The sequence below is a fragment of the Lycorma delicatula genome, chromosome 5, assembly GCF_047948215.1.
Source record: "Lycorma delicatula isolate Av1 chromosome 5, ASM4794821v1, whole genome shotgun sequence".
NCBI lineage: Eukaryota > Metazoa > Arthropoda > Insecta > Hemiptera > Fulgoridae > Lycorma > Lycorma delicatula.
The window spans coordinates 101,393,917-101,410,000 of record NC_134459.1 but is presented as its reverse complement, the minus strand read 5'-3'; the positions used below and the strand labels follow the sequence as shown (position 1 = coordinate 101,410,000).

The window sequence follows — 16,084 nt, the reverse complement described above, 5'->3', positions numbered from 1 at the left end:
ATTATTAAATAAAACAAACGTTTTATTTAAAAATAGGAACTACAAACAAATCATATTACAAACTAATTAATTGTAAATAATGAAAGTTAGTGATAAATTTGTTGTTGCTCATTTTGTACAACTGTTTCAACGTCGGGTTGTAAATTACTTAAACCTAATCGAAGAGATGAATTTATTGATAAACGATTCCGTGTTTTGGTTTTAATAAGTATCATAGCTGAGAATCCAGCTTCACACAAATTTTGTAGTTACAAAGAGAAGTAGCATTTTCATAGCTTATGTAAATTTGAATATTAATTTTTTATCACAATCAAAAATTAAATTAAATTCATAGTTGAAAATTTGTTTTTTACAGTTACGTCTGAACTCATTTACAAGAGACGTTCTTGGACTTCATTACTTAAATTTAAATTATTGGAATTATTCTCAATAAAAGGATTAGTTTCCATGAGTTCATCTCCGTAAGTTTATGTTTGTAGGAAATATTTTTCAAATCCATCGTACAATGACTGTAAATGTTTAATTATTAGTACATTCAGATTATCAACTATTAATTCCTTTTGCATAGTAATAAAATCGTAATAACAATTAAATACATCAGGATTATATTTTTCAATTTTTTTAAGTGCATCAATTTTGTTAAAAAATTAAATGTAATTGATATACATCCCTGCAAACTTAAATTTAAGCCGTTTATGTAACAAAATATGTCAGTTTTGCAATCCAATACATATTGGAAGAATGTTTTGTTAACAGAGACTATATTTCTAGCAAAAATATCTTCGCTTCCGTTCTTAATTGGTAAAGTCTAGTAAGCCTTTTTCCTCGCGAGAGCCATCTTACTTCTGCACGAAGTAAGAGATGTTGGTGTTCTGTTCCTATCTCTTGATAATTAACAATTTTTTTCGATTCCAGGAGAACATCGTTTAATTCAGGTCACATATTTCTGGCTGCTAAGTGCTGGCAATGTATTATGCAATTTGATAGTAATATGTAAAGAGAAGGGATTTCTTGAATCCTTTTTGTTACTCCGCAATGTTTCCCAGTCATATTTGCTGTCCGTGGGTACACAAACCGATACAATTTTTCAAGTTTAAGGAATGGTTATTAATATACGAATTCAATAAATCAAAACTTTCGGAACTTGTGTGAGAATCTGAATCTTTGCAAAATAATAATTCTTTTTTAATTTTTTTTAGACAATGTACCGTACGTATCAGAACAAAATAGCTTTTTTAGAAATATCACACGATTCGTCGATTTAAATCGCAAACATTGGTGATTTTAAATACTTTTTTTATCTGGTATTCAATAATTTCAGATAGAATTTCAATTCGACGAATAAGTGTGTCATTTGAAAGACGAATTGATCTGATCTGATTTGCAGCTGAGGGTCCAAACATCAATTAACATCGGTTAAATTAAATTTTTTCCGGTTGTGAGCGATTTTTTTTTGTTTCGGTTACATGAACTGCAACTAAATATGAACATTTCAATTGCAATTTATTTCGAATTAAAGTTTCTTTAAAGTTTTGGAGATAAAATTCTTGTTTTTGTCGTTCAAAATATGCCAACGGTTTCTGTTCTAGTTGAGGATGTCTTGATTTTAAATGTCGTAACATTTTGTACGGTATCATTACTCTTAACTGCTTACACGTTATTCACATTGGACATACGTGTCTTCCGTAAAATCCGACCAAAGTATAAAACTATATTTCAAGTACTCATTACTGTAGTACCTTGTGAAAGTAAATTTATTTTTCTTGTTTGGTGAACTTTCATTTTCTGTTTCACTCGATTTCTCTATATTTCCATTTCCCGGAGTACAACTTTCAGTACGGAAAAAATGATGTAAAGTTCCTTGTCTTTTTTACTCATTTTAAGAGGAATAAAAATTTGCGGTTTTGCAATAATTAAAAGTAAACCACTTCACTATAACCCTAGTAGTCGACTGGCAAAGTAAAGAATGAATTTGTAAATACAGTGTTTTCAATAAATTGAACGTGCGCGTAGCTAAGTCATAAAACAAAGGTACCGCCAAAGCCGCATTCTTTTAGTGCGGCGTTGTTTTGATTTCTTTCTTTACTGCACTTCATGCGTCGTTGCGTAGTTTACTGTTGCCGATTTATGTAAAAATTCAACATCAATAAATTAAACAAGCATCAGCATTCGCCATTGTATATGTATAGAACATTATGTTATAAATATATTATATGAACTTTTTTAATATTAATTTTTCCTCCTATATATCATATAGTTTAATTTATTTTGTGGGTAAATTCGTTCAGGGACCATTATCTCGCGGACCGGTGATTGAGAAATACTGTATTGAGGATTTAATTGCCATGTTTGCGCTATCATGATGTAACTTGGATTTCTCCAGCATATAAAAAAGTATTCATAAAAAACTTAAAAACTAAATTTTCACGGATGGATCTATTTTTACGTCCTTGTTCGTACAAGGAAGTATTGTAAACGCAAAAAATTTCAGATTTCAAAGGAAATAACCATTTTGACCATCCCTGAATCCATTTTGACTAGTTTCGGCGTGACGTCTTTTTTTTCTTTTCCCATACCTAGGAGGGTGGACCAGCAAATGCATTGCACACCCTCAGCGGTTGCATTTGCCTCTAACCTACTGAGACCCCGCGGGATCCGGCTGTGCCATTCCCCGCGGGGGTCGTTCACCCAGTAGTCTGGGACGGGGTCTTTTAGATGCCTGCCTCTAACCGTACACCCTCCCTAGAGAGGGATCCAGCCGCTCTCGGTCCTTTTTTTATTACCCACGAACTCAGGGGGTCCCCGGTCAGACATCAAGAGTGGTCCACCTCAGCGAACCACCCTCTCACGAGCAGAGCTGCCCCTGCAAGACCCTACCTTCAGATAGGCGTAACGTCTGTACATACGTATTTATCTCGCATAACTCAAAATTGACTAGCCGTAAGATGTTGAGATTGATTGATTTAGGACTGTTATAACATCTAGTTGTGCACCTCCCACTTTGATTGCAATTGACTGGACCAAAAGTGTCCAAAAAAGCCCAAAATCCAAAGAATTTTGATTTTTGATTTTTTCTTAACTGCTGTAATAAGCCCTCACTGAGATTTTTTCAACAATGTATCATAAATGGTACTTATTTTCATTGGTTCCAGAGTTGTAGCAAAATAAAATTTTAATTAATGAAATATTTGGATCTTACAAGGGGAAGGCACATCGGTTCGAATCCGACTTCATGTCCTTTTGTTAACTTTTTTTAAATTTAAATATATTGATTTATTAATAATTATTAACCCCTGATTGTAAAAAAAGATTACAATAAATAATAATTCAATAATAACAATTAAAAAAAAAAAATGAATAAATATCAGAAGTTATTAATGAAATAAAATTTTATGTGCTTTTCATTTTAAAAACGGTGTGTATGTAATTTAATAGGCGTACAAGGAAGTAATGTGGTGTCCACATCAGATTTTTTAATTTTTACCATACTACTAACTGTTAAGTGAAAAAATCGTTTCGATTTAGTGATAACTAAACTACTCGTAAAAGTACATATACCTTTTAAAATAGGTTAATCATCGAAATAATTGACGAAACAATACCAAATTTGATGAGCGTTACGTATAAAACCCGTATTTTAGCATTATCATCACAGGTTTATCTACCCTAGACCGGTCTTGTCTTTTATACATGTAATTCTTGTCTTTTTATACATGTTCATTCTCCTCAATTTCCAGCTAAGTTTAGAGTTCCTAAAAGCTTTCATTTCGTTTTGGATTTTCTATAATTTCTGTTAATTTTTCCGGTCTCTTTCAGTTGGCATCTTCTATCGATCCTTGTACACAGGTCTAATAAACCCTCACTCCTTACACGGTATGTCCCAATAAATTAGTTTTTTTGTTTGCTGTAATGTTCTGATTAAATTTCTACTCTCGTTTACTTTACTCATTCGCTATCTCTGACGATTTAATTTTTTTATACTTTCCTTTATGCCCACGGTTCAAATGCGTCCAACCTTTCTTTTTCCTATTTCTTAGTATCTATATTAAACAAACAGAAAAGTAGATTTTAACATAACACTAATAAGACACTTCTCCAACACCATTTTACTACGTAGTAACTGTTTCTTTCTATTAAACATTTTATTTAGCATAACTTTCTATTTCATCTTCATTAAATTTTTTTTTTTTTGATTTTGTACTAAGTAACTGTCTTGATTGTTAATTGTTTCTTTTTTGCGTACAAATTCATTCGCTTATTTTGTTACCTGATAATTATTTTTTCTTAACATTTATTTTATTTTTCATTGTATATTCTGTTATGTCTTCTACGAGGCTCGTCTGATAAATATTGCATACTAGGATGCTATACGGAGACTAAAGGTAAAATCGAGTAGGGTGTGACAGAACATGATAGCCAAAATCCCCCTCAAAAACCTGCGATAATGCGTTGAAATCCGTTTACCGGTTTGTTTTCAGTGTCACTCAAAATGGAGTCAAGTACGGCCAATATATCAACACAGCTAAAACAGCGCGCAGTAATCGAATTTAATGCGCGTATATTGATTTGATCAAATCCCTTAACTGTTTTAATGAAAAGATGAAATAATATAATTAATTTTGTAAAAGTTTAGTTTAGTTGTAAGTTAAGTTGGTTTTGTTTGTAGATAATTTTGTAATTAATTTATTTTTTTTCTATATCTATATTTGATTTTTTAGTATTCAAAAAATGTGAATACTACGAATACTTTTCATCGTTTAAAGGCGGTTTACGGTAGTGAAACTGTTGACAAGAGTAGAGTGAATGGGTGGGAGATGAAATTTTTCGAAGGTGAAGCTGGTAAAGCGACAATTGAAGATGCATCTCGCAGCGGACAACCACTTTCTCTGACTGACGAGAAACATCGAAAGGAGGTGGACGATTTGCTTCAAAGTGACCGACAAATCACCCAGCAACGCATCGCTATTCAGTCAGGCATATCTAAAGAACGAGTAGGCCATACTATCGAGCAATTGCACTACCGTAAAACCTATGTACGATGGGTTCTGCGCAAACTTTCTGATGGCTCTCTGCAAATTGAATTTGAGCCTATTCCGCATCCGTCATATTCGTCGGAATTGGCTCATGCGACTTCCACTTCTTCCCTCATCTCAAGAGGATCTTAAAGGTAATCATTACACCACTGACGATAAAGTGAAGTTATGACCACATGGGTCCGAGAAAGACCGCCAGAATTTTTCAGAGACGGAATGCAAAAACTTGTCATAGGTTGAGAAAAGCGTATCAGTGTAAACGAGGATTATATTGAAAAGTAAATACTGAATTTCGTAGCTAGGGTACTGTACTTTTATCCATTCCAATATCTCTCTTCATTTCCACGCTACGTATATATGTGCAAAATTTATCAGCCGAGCCTCGTAATTCTGAAATAGTCTAACTTACCACATTTTAACATATTTAAATTATATTTTTCTAGGATTGTTTCACTGAAAATAAAAAGCTTGAAAATCACACAGAAAAAAAGAAACAAAAAAATCATGTGCTTTTTTGTATTTTTATTTTAAGAGGTAAAATTAAAAATTTTGTTTTTTAATTACACAACATGTTTCTTATCATTTAATACACTTATTATATATATATATATATATATATATATATATATACATACACACACCAATCTAATTTTCGGTATGTGACCCCGACATCATAGACCACAAGGTGGAGGGACAACTCAAATACTTAAAATAAAAAGGGTAGAACTGTAAAGTATGATTTTTAAAGGACATTGAAACATAAAACTTATGACGTTAAACACTTCGGATTTAGACAAACGTAACCAAAATGGCAGCCATTTTAGATTTATCACAGCTGATTCCAAAAGTGGTCTACATATCTTTTAAGTAACTATTCAACAGTGAAACAGCAAGAAAATATAATTTAGCAATTGTACTTTATAATTGAAATGCTTCTAAACGATCTATTTTTTATGAGACCACAATTTGGGATGTACTAGTAGCCCATTTTTAAACTAGCTGTGCAAATTATTTATTAAACGGTACCAATTTCGATTAAGTTTGTGGTATCACGAATTTTTAGGTCAACATTTTTAAAACTTTTATGTCAAAACCTTACATTTTCCATTTAAAATATTCAAATTGCTTCCAAGTGTGATTGACACAAATCATAAAATAGATCGTGTAGAGGTAGGTGCATTTGCTAAATTCAATTTTTCTTTGTTTAACAACTGAAAAATTATTTAATAGTTGTAATTTTTTTTTTAATACGAGTGTGTACTGTGTGAGTACGCGTGCGTAAAAACATACATACATACACACACGCATACTCAGAGTTACTTTTCAAGAATAATCGAAGAAATGAAAATTATGTAAAATTACTCGTTTTGTCATTAAAGATAAATTGTATTGTAATAGAAACGTTTTTTCCGTAAGGAAAGTAAAATGTAACAACATGATAAGCAGTGAAGTGTAAGTAAAACGAGTCGATCAATAAATCCAGTTTTATAAAAGCATATATGGTTGTACTAAGCGTATGTGTAAAGATGTAGTATGAATATAATATTAATTTTGACTACGTGTGTGTGTGTACCTGTATACTCACACACACACACACACACACACACACACACACACACACACACACACACACACACACACATATATATATATATATGCGTGAGCTGGTATTTGAGAAGGGGTGAACCACGCGATTAGTTAAGAGGTTGATAACCGAACCCCTACCCCTTTAGAGAGTAATATAGATGCCGTGATTACACCTGTCTTGGCTTTCTGCCATTCAATGGATCAGTAAGTTTACTGAACGCTTACGCAGATATATACATACCACTACCAGAGAAAATCTATACGATATATCGATTACTCATTATGCTTATTCAAAAGTTAGTAGATGGGAATTAACTGCATCACAGCTCTACGTATTATAACTCGAGCATCCATCAGAAGCAATAAAATAAACGACAGTTCTACAATTCATTTATTATTTTATTCTCATTTGAACATAAATTAAAGTTTAAGTAATTAAAATACAAATACTTAAACTAAACGTTTTTACAACTCGTTTTGGATCTCGAATTATTTATAAAACTCAAAATATCAAATTGAAAGAAATGATAAACTAATGGCTTTAATTTCCACACGGCAAAACATCAGATCTCTCCAATGAGTATTTATTACAAGGCTGAAAAAGAAAGTAAACTTCCTAGCAACTTTATAAGCCAAGCAGGGAACATATCAAGAGAATATGCACTCAAATAGACTTGAAATTAGAACCACATATTATCATTTTTTCTATCCAGGATATGACTTTGCTTTTCATCCTTTTCCAACTGGATCTAAAGAAAAAGTAATTATATATCTCAAAAATTTGAACGATAGTGATAAAACGTCGTGACAAAGATAAAAATGAGTTTTATTTATTTATTGTTAGTAAATATTTTTTTACTAAGGTAAAAATAATGAATTTAATAAACAAGCAATTTACTGTGATGGTTCATGACGATCCACGATACGAACGTTCAAAAAATACAGAAAGCAATTCAGATAATGGAACGATTTAATATCGGAAAGCTTTTTGTAAGATCCGACAGATTGAACAAATAACTATTCAAACAATTCAAGATATTAAAAAAATATGTTGTTTTATTTCTAAAACAACCTCATTCAGGATAGTGATTGATTATTGATTATTGATCATCGATTTGATCTACTTCTTAACATAAACCAATATATCCATTACACGTTAGACTCAAGATAGTGGAATATTCATCAATAATAATTTTAGAAGGCTGTGACATATACAGTTACCAAATCACCTTCTAAAGATATACTGTATTTCAATAAATTATACGTAAGGAATTTTATACATTCTTGTTGACGATCAAATACTCTAAATACTGTGTGATATGGATGTCCATGTCAAAAAACGATTTAGAAAACGGAATGTCTCAGTAATGATAAGCTTTTTCGTTACATTCGATTGATTTTAATGAATAAATAATATTTTATTCGAAATATGTGTGTTTTTTTATTAAATAGGTGAATGAAATTCTTAAAACCACCCTCTTCATGGAAATAGAATCACTCTCCTTTACAAAAAAAACTCACTCACCTTTATAAAAAATTTATATATTCACCAAATCATTGACTTTATTTTAATATATTTTTCCTTAATAACTCAAAGAATTTCATACACCTATCACGTTATATTCTTCTAAGAATATCTTTCACCGAACTCAAAAAATTACTGCGAGACTTTTGATAAAGTTTCATCGATCTGTAAACAATGTCTTAGGTATACGTGCTGTTTCTCTATATTTATTAACAGTTAATAAATAAGTATAAACTATTTCTACACAAAATGGTTTAAAAGGTTAAACAATGCAATATATACATTACTACATGCGTGTTAAACACATCTGTTATCGCAGAAATAAAAATAATTCTATTTTCTAGAAAAAAAAAGTTTTTCCTGATTGAAATAAGTAGTTTTAACACGTCAAATTTCGCTTAACGAAATAAAAATAAGAATAAAATATAATGAGAGAAAAATAAATCGGAATAACAGAGTTAAGAAATAGTAATAAAATAAATTATTTATATAATCGGTAAGCATATACAGATATTTACTCTTACTTAATACCAAATTAACGTTCGGAATAGAAGCAAATAATTGAACTCTGAACTCTCAGCGGCAATTCTTAAAATAGGATTATCTTATAGAAGATAAGAGAGGATAAAACATACTTGTAAAACTTCTCTCAAGTAGAACTAGCTTTTATCAAAACAACAAAACTTTTCGCATTTTGAAAATTTAAACTAACTTATAAAACAAACAAGTATAATACAACTATTGTAATTAACTTTTATTATGTTATCTGAATTTCAATAATAATAATAAACGGTTAAAACAGTGCACGAATTAGTGCAACTCGTAACAATAATAGTAATATGAGATCAGGTATTTTATTATTTTACTAATTCAAAAGCTTAAAAGATAATGTGAATTTAATCAAGAACTTAAACAAGAAATTTCCAGTTTTACATAATAATTTAAGTAATCTAACCTATATTTAAAGTTATAAATTAAAATTCTAATTTAGCAATCATCTTTTTGTTTGTCATACAAAGTCAAAGAAATTTTTTTAATTTACAGGATTATTTAACGTCTCTAAATAATTCAACAGTATAATTTCAATAGTTTAGTTAATTGTTAAAAAAAGAAAATCTAAACATGTTTGTTGAGCAGTACAACCTAAAAGTAATTTTTGATTTGACACGAGATTCATAAAACTGGTATAGCTATTTCAAATATGATAAACATCTTTTAATAATTATTTATATATAAATACATAAAATTCAACCTTACTAACAATTCGTCCGCAGTCTCTTTTCTAGTACTTTCGGTCATTCGCCCATCTTCAGGAAACGTTATTCTTCAATTTATACCATTAAAATTAAATTATGTAAAAAGTAATTTATAAAATGTTCAATTAATTTATAAACTCTTTCAATAAAATTACTAAGGTAAGTGAGGAGAAAGGTGGTTTCCTTCCAATTACTTTCTACATTGAGCCAAATATATTTATGAATATCAGTACGCCTAGCCCTTCCGAATCCACGAATATTTACCCGATAAATCACACAAGAAGTGGATTTATAAATTAAGTTTATTACTATACGGAAAATCAGGTATTTTGTAATGTGTTAACGGCATATCAAAACAGTTTAACCTGTTTTGATATAACAGGTTAAATCATTTTCATTTTTGGTATGTCTGTATTTTATATAGATAATAACTGTCATAATATTAATTTAAACAGAGATTGTACAGCAGAAAATTAATGTACCACTTTCTGCAGGACTTTATGAATAAAATACGATAGTTCACACAAAAAGGGAATATTTATAGCATACTGAAACTTAAAGCAAACAAAAATTCCTCTGAATGATATTTAAAAAAAGGGAAAAGGATGATTCTTCTAATTTATAAATAAATTATATTTGTGAATACGTCTGACTGGCTAAGAGTTATCAAAAGGTTAAGATCTTGTCGTGGAATAAAGCTACACCGATAAATTTCCACTGTGTCCTTTATTTATGGTAAAATTAACTTTTTCAGATAGTTTTTCTTCATGGCATTCCGTCTAATATTTCAACTTGCACTGCGTAGCAATTTATTATAATGTAAATTTCTTGCGGTCGGTTTATTAATTTTGCTGTATATCAAAGAAATATTAGAATTTTGCAAAACACTCGGATATGCGCACCATGGTTTATTCTGAAGTTTAAAAAAAGAATAAGAGTAACTTAACCGATTTAACTTGAACTGGAATGCACGAGAATGATCAAATCGATTATTTGAATACTTATATGTCATATCGCTTATTTTTAAATTTATATTAAAACTCAAGCCTATAATTAGATTCCTCACACAGATTTCAAACAAAGATTTGTTTAAAAGACTTATTTTTTATATTTCTTTCCAGAAATAAATTACTTACGTTACATTTATAACAAAGAATAGAAGAGGTTTAAGAGGCGTACTGTATGTAGTTGACACAAAGAACAGCGGTATTTCATATCTTATGTCGGTTCGTAGTTCAAAAACATCCTTGTTCTAGTACAAGGGTTATAGTATCAAATCCGACCACAGTAAGGCTGTCGAATGACACCATCTTGAGTTAAAACCTCAGAGAGAGATTAGACTACGGTAAATTATGGGTCACTATACGTCAACCGTAAGAGTGCTTTTAAACGGAAGCGTCATAAAAAAAAGACTAGTGCATTGCATTGTCCTTGTCTATTACGCGCCAAGGAAAAAAACACGTATTACATTTTCTTTCTCTTTTTGTTGCGGTCCTTCTCTCACTCACGCACTCTTTCTCTATCTATCTCTGTGTGCGCGCGTGCGTGTGTGAATAATACTTTATATATATATAAAGGTATATCCAAGACAAGTAATGTCTGTAAAATGGAGGTGAGAAAAACCAGCCAGTGCACTGAACTAGAAACAGTATTCAAAAAGGTATTTTCTTGTTGAAAAATCATATAGACTGTTTAAAAAAAAAATTTGAGAAGTTAGATATTTACATTACTGAATAATGGCGAACTTCTTCTGTAAATAATCGAAAACAAAATATAAAAATGATAAATTTGAGGAATAATAAAATTAAAATACCTATATTTGTAACAATTAATAATGAAATAACTATTAAATATTTTTCTTTCTTTAATTAATACTTTAAAATTTTGATGAACTCAGATTAATTTATATTTTTTTACAATAATATTAAGAAAAAAATCACAATTACTTTGTGAAATATTACTTAAGAAAAAAATCACAATTTACTTTTCTTATATGAAACTTAAATAATAATGTCTAAGAGCAAAAATAACTATTATTTTTTTATGTAATTATTCATAATAAATACGGTAATTTGTTTAAAAAAAAGATAAATCTTTTTTAAATAAGTAAGTAAATATTTTTAATTCAAATAATTCTTTAAGACCAAACTTACTTAACGTTTATTTTCTCTACTTTATTTTTTATTATTTAGTATGTTTTAAAATTTAAAAAAATAACCGACAAAATGCATTCCTTAGAAGAAAAATCATAAGTAAAGCTAAACAACGCAACTATAACCGAAATGTAAATCCGAGTAAAATATCAAAAAACATGACTTTTAAGATCAAGTGATTGAAAGTTAAATCGTTTGCAAAATTAAAAGATCATCTGAAAGTTTAGCTGGAAAGGGAAGAAAGGATACAGACGGGCATGGTGCAAGACATGAATAAGCCTGGCGGTAGATATATTTATAACAATGAATTGAAAAGTTACAATCTATATAACGGTACATTCTATAAAGTTTATTTTATTGGTGAATATTTGTACTTTAATCTAATCAGTAAACTAGGTAACTGACCGTTTCTTTTTTAAATATAAGATAATCTATATATATTGGGTAGGTGAAGAATAATTTACAAACCTTATAACTTTTTTTTATAATTGAGATAACTGGATGCGGTTTGCGTCATTGTGCTTCATGCAGAGGGTAGTCCCTCTACATGATCGTATATTTCACTCTTTTTGAGTTTTGGTCGACGGGACGGGCGTGGATGGATGGCGGGGTGGAGACAACTGAAAAATTTCGAATGGGCCCAATAGTTATTTGATACATCATTTTACAGAGATCGATGAGCCGAGAAAAATGATACAATTAAAACTGAATTCTGATCGACCAATTTATAAAGGCAGCCAAAAATGTATTTGCTTCAGATAGCTGGACATGCGGTTTTATGCTCCCCTTTAATTATTTTTTTTATGTGAGGAATCCCGATTCTCTCCTTGAAAATATTCTCCAATAAAAGAGGTTAACTCTTAAGCTTCAATTTATAGTATTCAACGCACAATTTCAGCTAAATTTTATTTAAGTATATGAATTCCTGATAAATAATACGAGAAAAAGAAAATTACTTTTACGAATAATCAAGTTATATTACAAAAATTCAACTAAATTAACAAGGAAATTTGAAAAAAAAGCAGTATACCTAGTTTAAATATAATTTTTTATTTACAATTGTGTAATGTGATTTCATCTTCGTTTCATATTCCAAATGGAGAGGTAATGTGTGAGTAATATAAATTACAAAGCACTACAACAAATAATATATTCAACGCATAGAAAATATAAAAATTATTATGTAATAATTAATACTTAAAACAATAAATTATTTAAATAACATACACAGTACTAATCATTTACTGAAAGAGTAAGATAAAATAAGCAGCGTGAGTAACGTTTTAAACAAAAAGGAAACCATGTTAATATTAGATCCGAAAGGTATTTGTCATCTATTGAGATAGCGTATTTCAACACACGTAGTACGTGTGTATAATCGTGTATGCCGGTATGCATATTAAAAGTATCAAGGGTTTAAAGCCATCAGCCTTTCGAATATTTCAACGTTCGTGTGTAATGCAGCATACCTTCAACATACTCGATACATAATAGTTCAAGAGATTCTATGAATTTTAATATCGATATCAAAGGTTTGTTTAAAATTATATTTTATAATTACGGACGTGCTGCTTAGTATATAACGGTTATTTAATTTAATAAGAAAAATAATAATAAAAATGAATAAATTTCACAGGCTAAATAGAATAAAGTTCAATTTAAAAAAGTAATAATTTTGAGGATTAAAAAAGTAGTTCGGAGTAATTTCGTACGAAACTTGTTCTGTGTAACGAAATTAGCTTATACTCGTTAATAACCCATGGGTGTTTTCACAGGACTTCTTATAGTTTAGTAAAAATACAGCTAATAGAAGAGACAGACTTATAGGCCTGTCACAGGTCTCTAGCTGAGGGATGGGCTGGCTATCCAGAAGAGGAAGTCAGCGTGTTCTGATGACGCTAGGGTGACCCCGGTAGGATGGTTCTACAAGGAGCTAGACAGGGAGGGTAGGCTGCTGCCACGACACCCTGAGGTGACCGAGTGATGCTTAATTGCTGGAGTGGTTGCCTTATGGGTGCTTAAATCAGAAACAAAAAAAAGAAAGAAAAGCCTTATAGACCACATCTTTTAGGCATCCTGGAATAGTACCTTTGATATTGAAGGGACAGGTAGATGGGAAAAATTGTGCAGACAGGCAACGTTTGGAATATGTAAAACAAATTGTTAGGGATTTAGAATGTATAGAGTATATCGAAATGAAACGACTGGCAATAGATAGGGAATCCTGGAGAGCTGCATCAAACCAGTGAAATGACTGAAAACAAAAAAAAAAAATGTTCATACTTCACACAAATTCTGGAAAAAGCGAGTCTCTTTATTCCTTCAGGATCTAATTATTTCCAAAGAAAAAACCATTTTTAATCAACAATAAATTTAAACCGGTTATACAAAAACGTAGATCATTAATGTGTTGCTTCTATAGCGGGTAAAAGTACCTTGATCTCTCGAGGGAATGTGAGGCAGTTGACCACTATTTATCCTCTCGGTCGGATTGTGTACCTCTTGTTGCGGTTCGTTCGTAAGTAGATGACATCTTATCCCGTTCAGTCCTCTTTCATATCACTGATTTCTTTGTTGACATTTTGGATTCTAGGAAGTTATCGGATCTCTTTTAGTCTATTCTAATAATGCCGGCTTATACAGCTAATTAACTGTTAGTGGTGACTGGTGACAGAGCTGTCTGTAATCAAGTTGGAGACTGCTTTCACTCCGGTGGTTATACTTTAACTTAATAGCATAAATTCAGTATAAAACCGGGATTTCTAATCGCTCTTAAAATACTACGCTTTATAAAGAAAAAAATTTTTAATTCTTTTGTCAAATAGGATGACTGAATATTAACATAAAATTCTACTACGATAAACGAGTTGTAGTCTGATTACTTAAGAAACATCTAAAAATAAGTTTTTATCGAATCAAAATGACAACATAGGACGTAAAGTTCTACATTTACCGTCAACTGTAAACTTATGGACTAATCAACGAGCAGGGAACCGTCCGCCTATTCTGAGTAGAAGAGGTAATAACATTTATTAATTTAACTTTATAATTAATTTTAATTTCATTTTTACTCTGCGTTAAAAAGTGGAAGGATGAAAGAGAACAAAGTTGGAAGAATATTACTTGCTGGATAACACGCAAACGTAATTACTATAATCTTTCTTTCTTTCTATAGGTGTCGTACGTGCCGTACAAAAATTAAACCAGAAATTTTTCCTTTAGGTAGATCTACATTCATACATTTTTTAAAAGTTCATATATCATACAAAAAACGTTCGATGCTTATATCACGAAATTAAAACTGTTAGTAAAACATTTAATAGTTTTTATAACTTTGAGGGATAACCCCGGTCATGAGTAAACATATTATGTCCATTGGGGAATGATACGTCTGGCAGACTGGAGGTAGTGTAGCGAATACCGGCAGAGAACTGAAGGGTCCACCTCCCAGAAAAAAAAAAACAAGTGTCTAGTTCTCTAAAATACTTTTAATAAGAGTAGAATATTCATAATTTCTTATATAATATTTCTGTAGGCTAATGTTACAGGTCAAGTAATTATTTTTTTTTTTTTTGTATATAATCGAAAATAATTTACAAATACTTATAATTATACAAGCATTGCAACGTAAGAATTCCTATTTAATAAACCTTTTCTGTGTCTGTAATAAAATTCAAATATTTAAAAAGAAATATTTTTTAGATATGAAAAAGACGATTAATTATATTATACATTGTAGTGAGAAAAACAGAGCGATAAATAATTCAGCGATAAAACTGCAGTTGAATTTTCCGATGGATAGTGTATTTCCATCAACTGATGGCCAATCGTCTAATCCATAAATGTAATTTATTTTTAAATTTCAGCATTTTAAATTACAAAAATATTCTAGATATAACTATTTAAGTTGAAGATATACTTTAAAGTTTAAGATAAATTTTCATATTGAAAAAAGTTCAGATTAAGCCACAAAAATTATGTTGAAAAAAATTCTTAAAACTGAACAAGTTGAATTAAAGGTTTTATATATATGTTATATCACATGGTTATATGATTATATATCATTCTACTGACACGTATAATGTACTTTTATTACTTCATATGCTACACACGCAGGAATGCACACGCAATTGTATAAATAAAGAGTTATTTATAACATGTAAAGGGGAAAACATTTTAAAGTACTGCAGGATTTCATAAATGTCCTAAGGTATTCATAGACGAGACGTTAGTGAGCTAATACAAAAAAGCCATGTACTTTATATACTAGCTACATAGCCGAGAGCAACAATTTAACGACGACAGTGCATAATTTGTAGTTACCTCCCCATCTAAATAGAACATTATAAGCTTGAATCAGGACCTTTCAATAGACCAGATAAGATACAGTGATTGACTAAAATTGTTAATCTCCTTATTATTTACATGGTAATTTATCTGACGTTTATTGCTGAATTATCGTAATATAATAAATGATTTATTACCAGATATAAATTTCAATAGTTTATTATCCGATTCAATGGGACGAAG

General features: G+C 30.3%; 1 protein-coding gene across 2 annotated transcripts in view; it reads right to left on the bottom strand.

Moving 5' to 3' along the window:
* The window catches only part of LOC142325258 (hexosaminidase D-like), a 670,113-nt gene that overhangs the window by 287,167 nt on the left and 366,862 nt on the right, over positions 1–16,084 (bottom strand). The gene's annotated exons all lie outside the window — the stretch shown is intronic.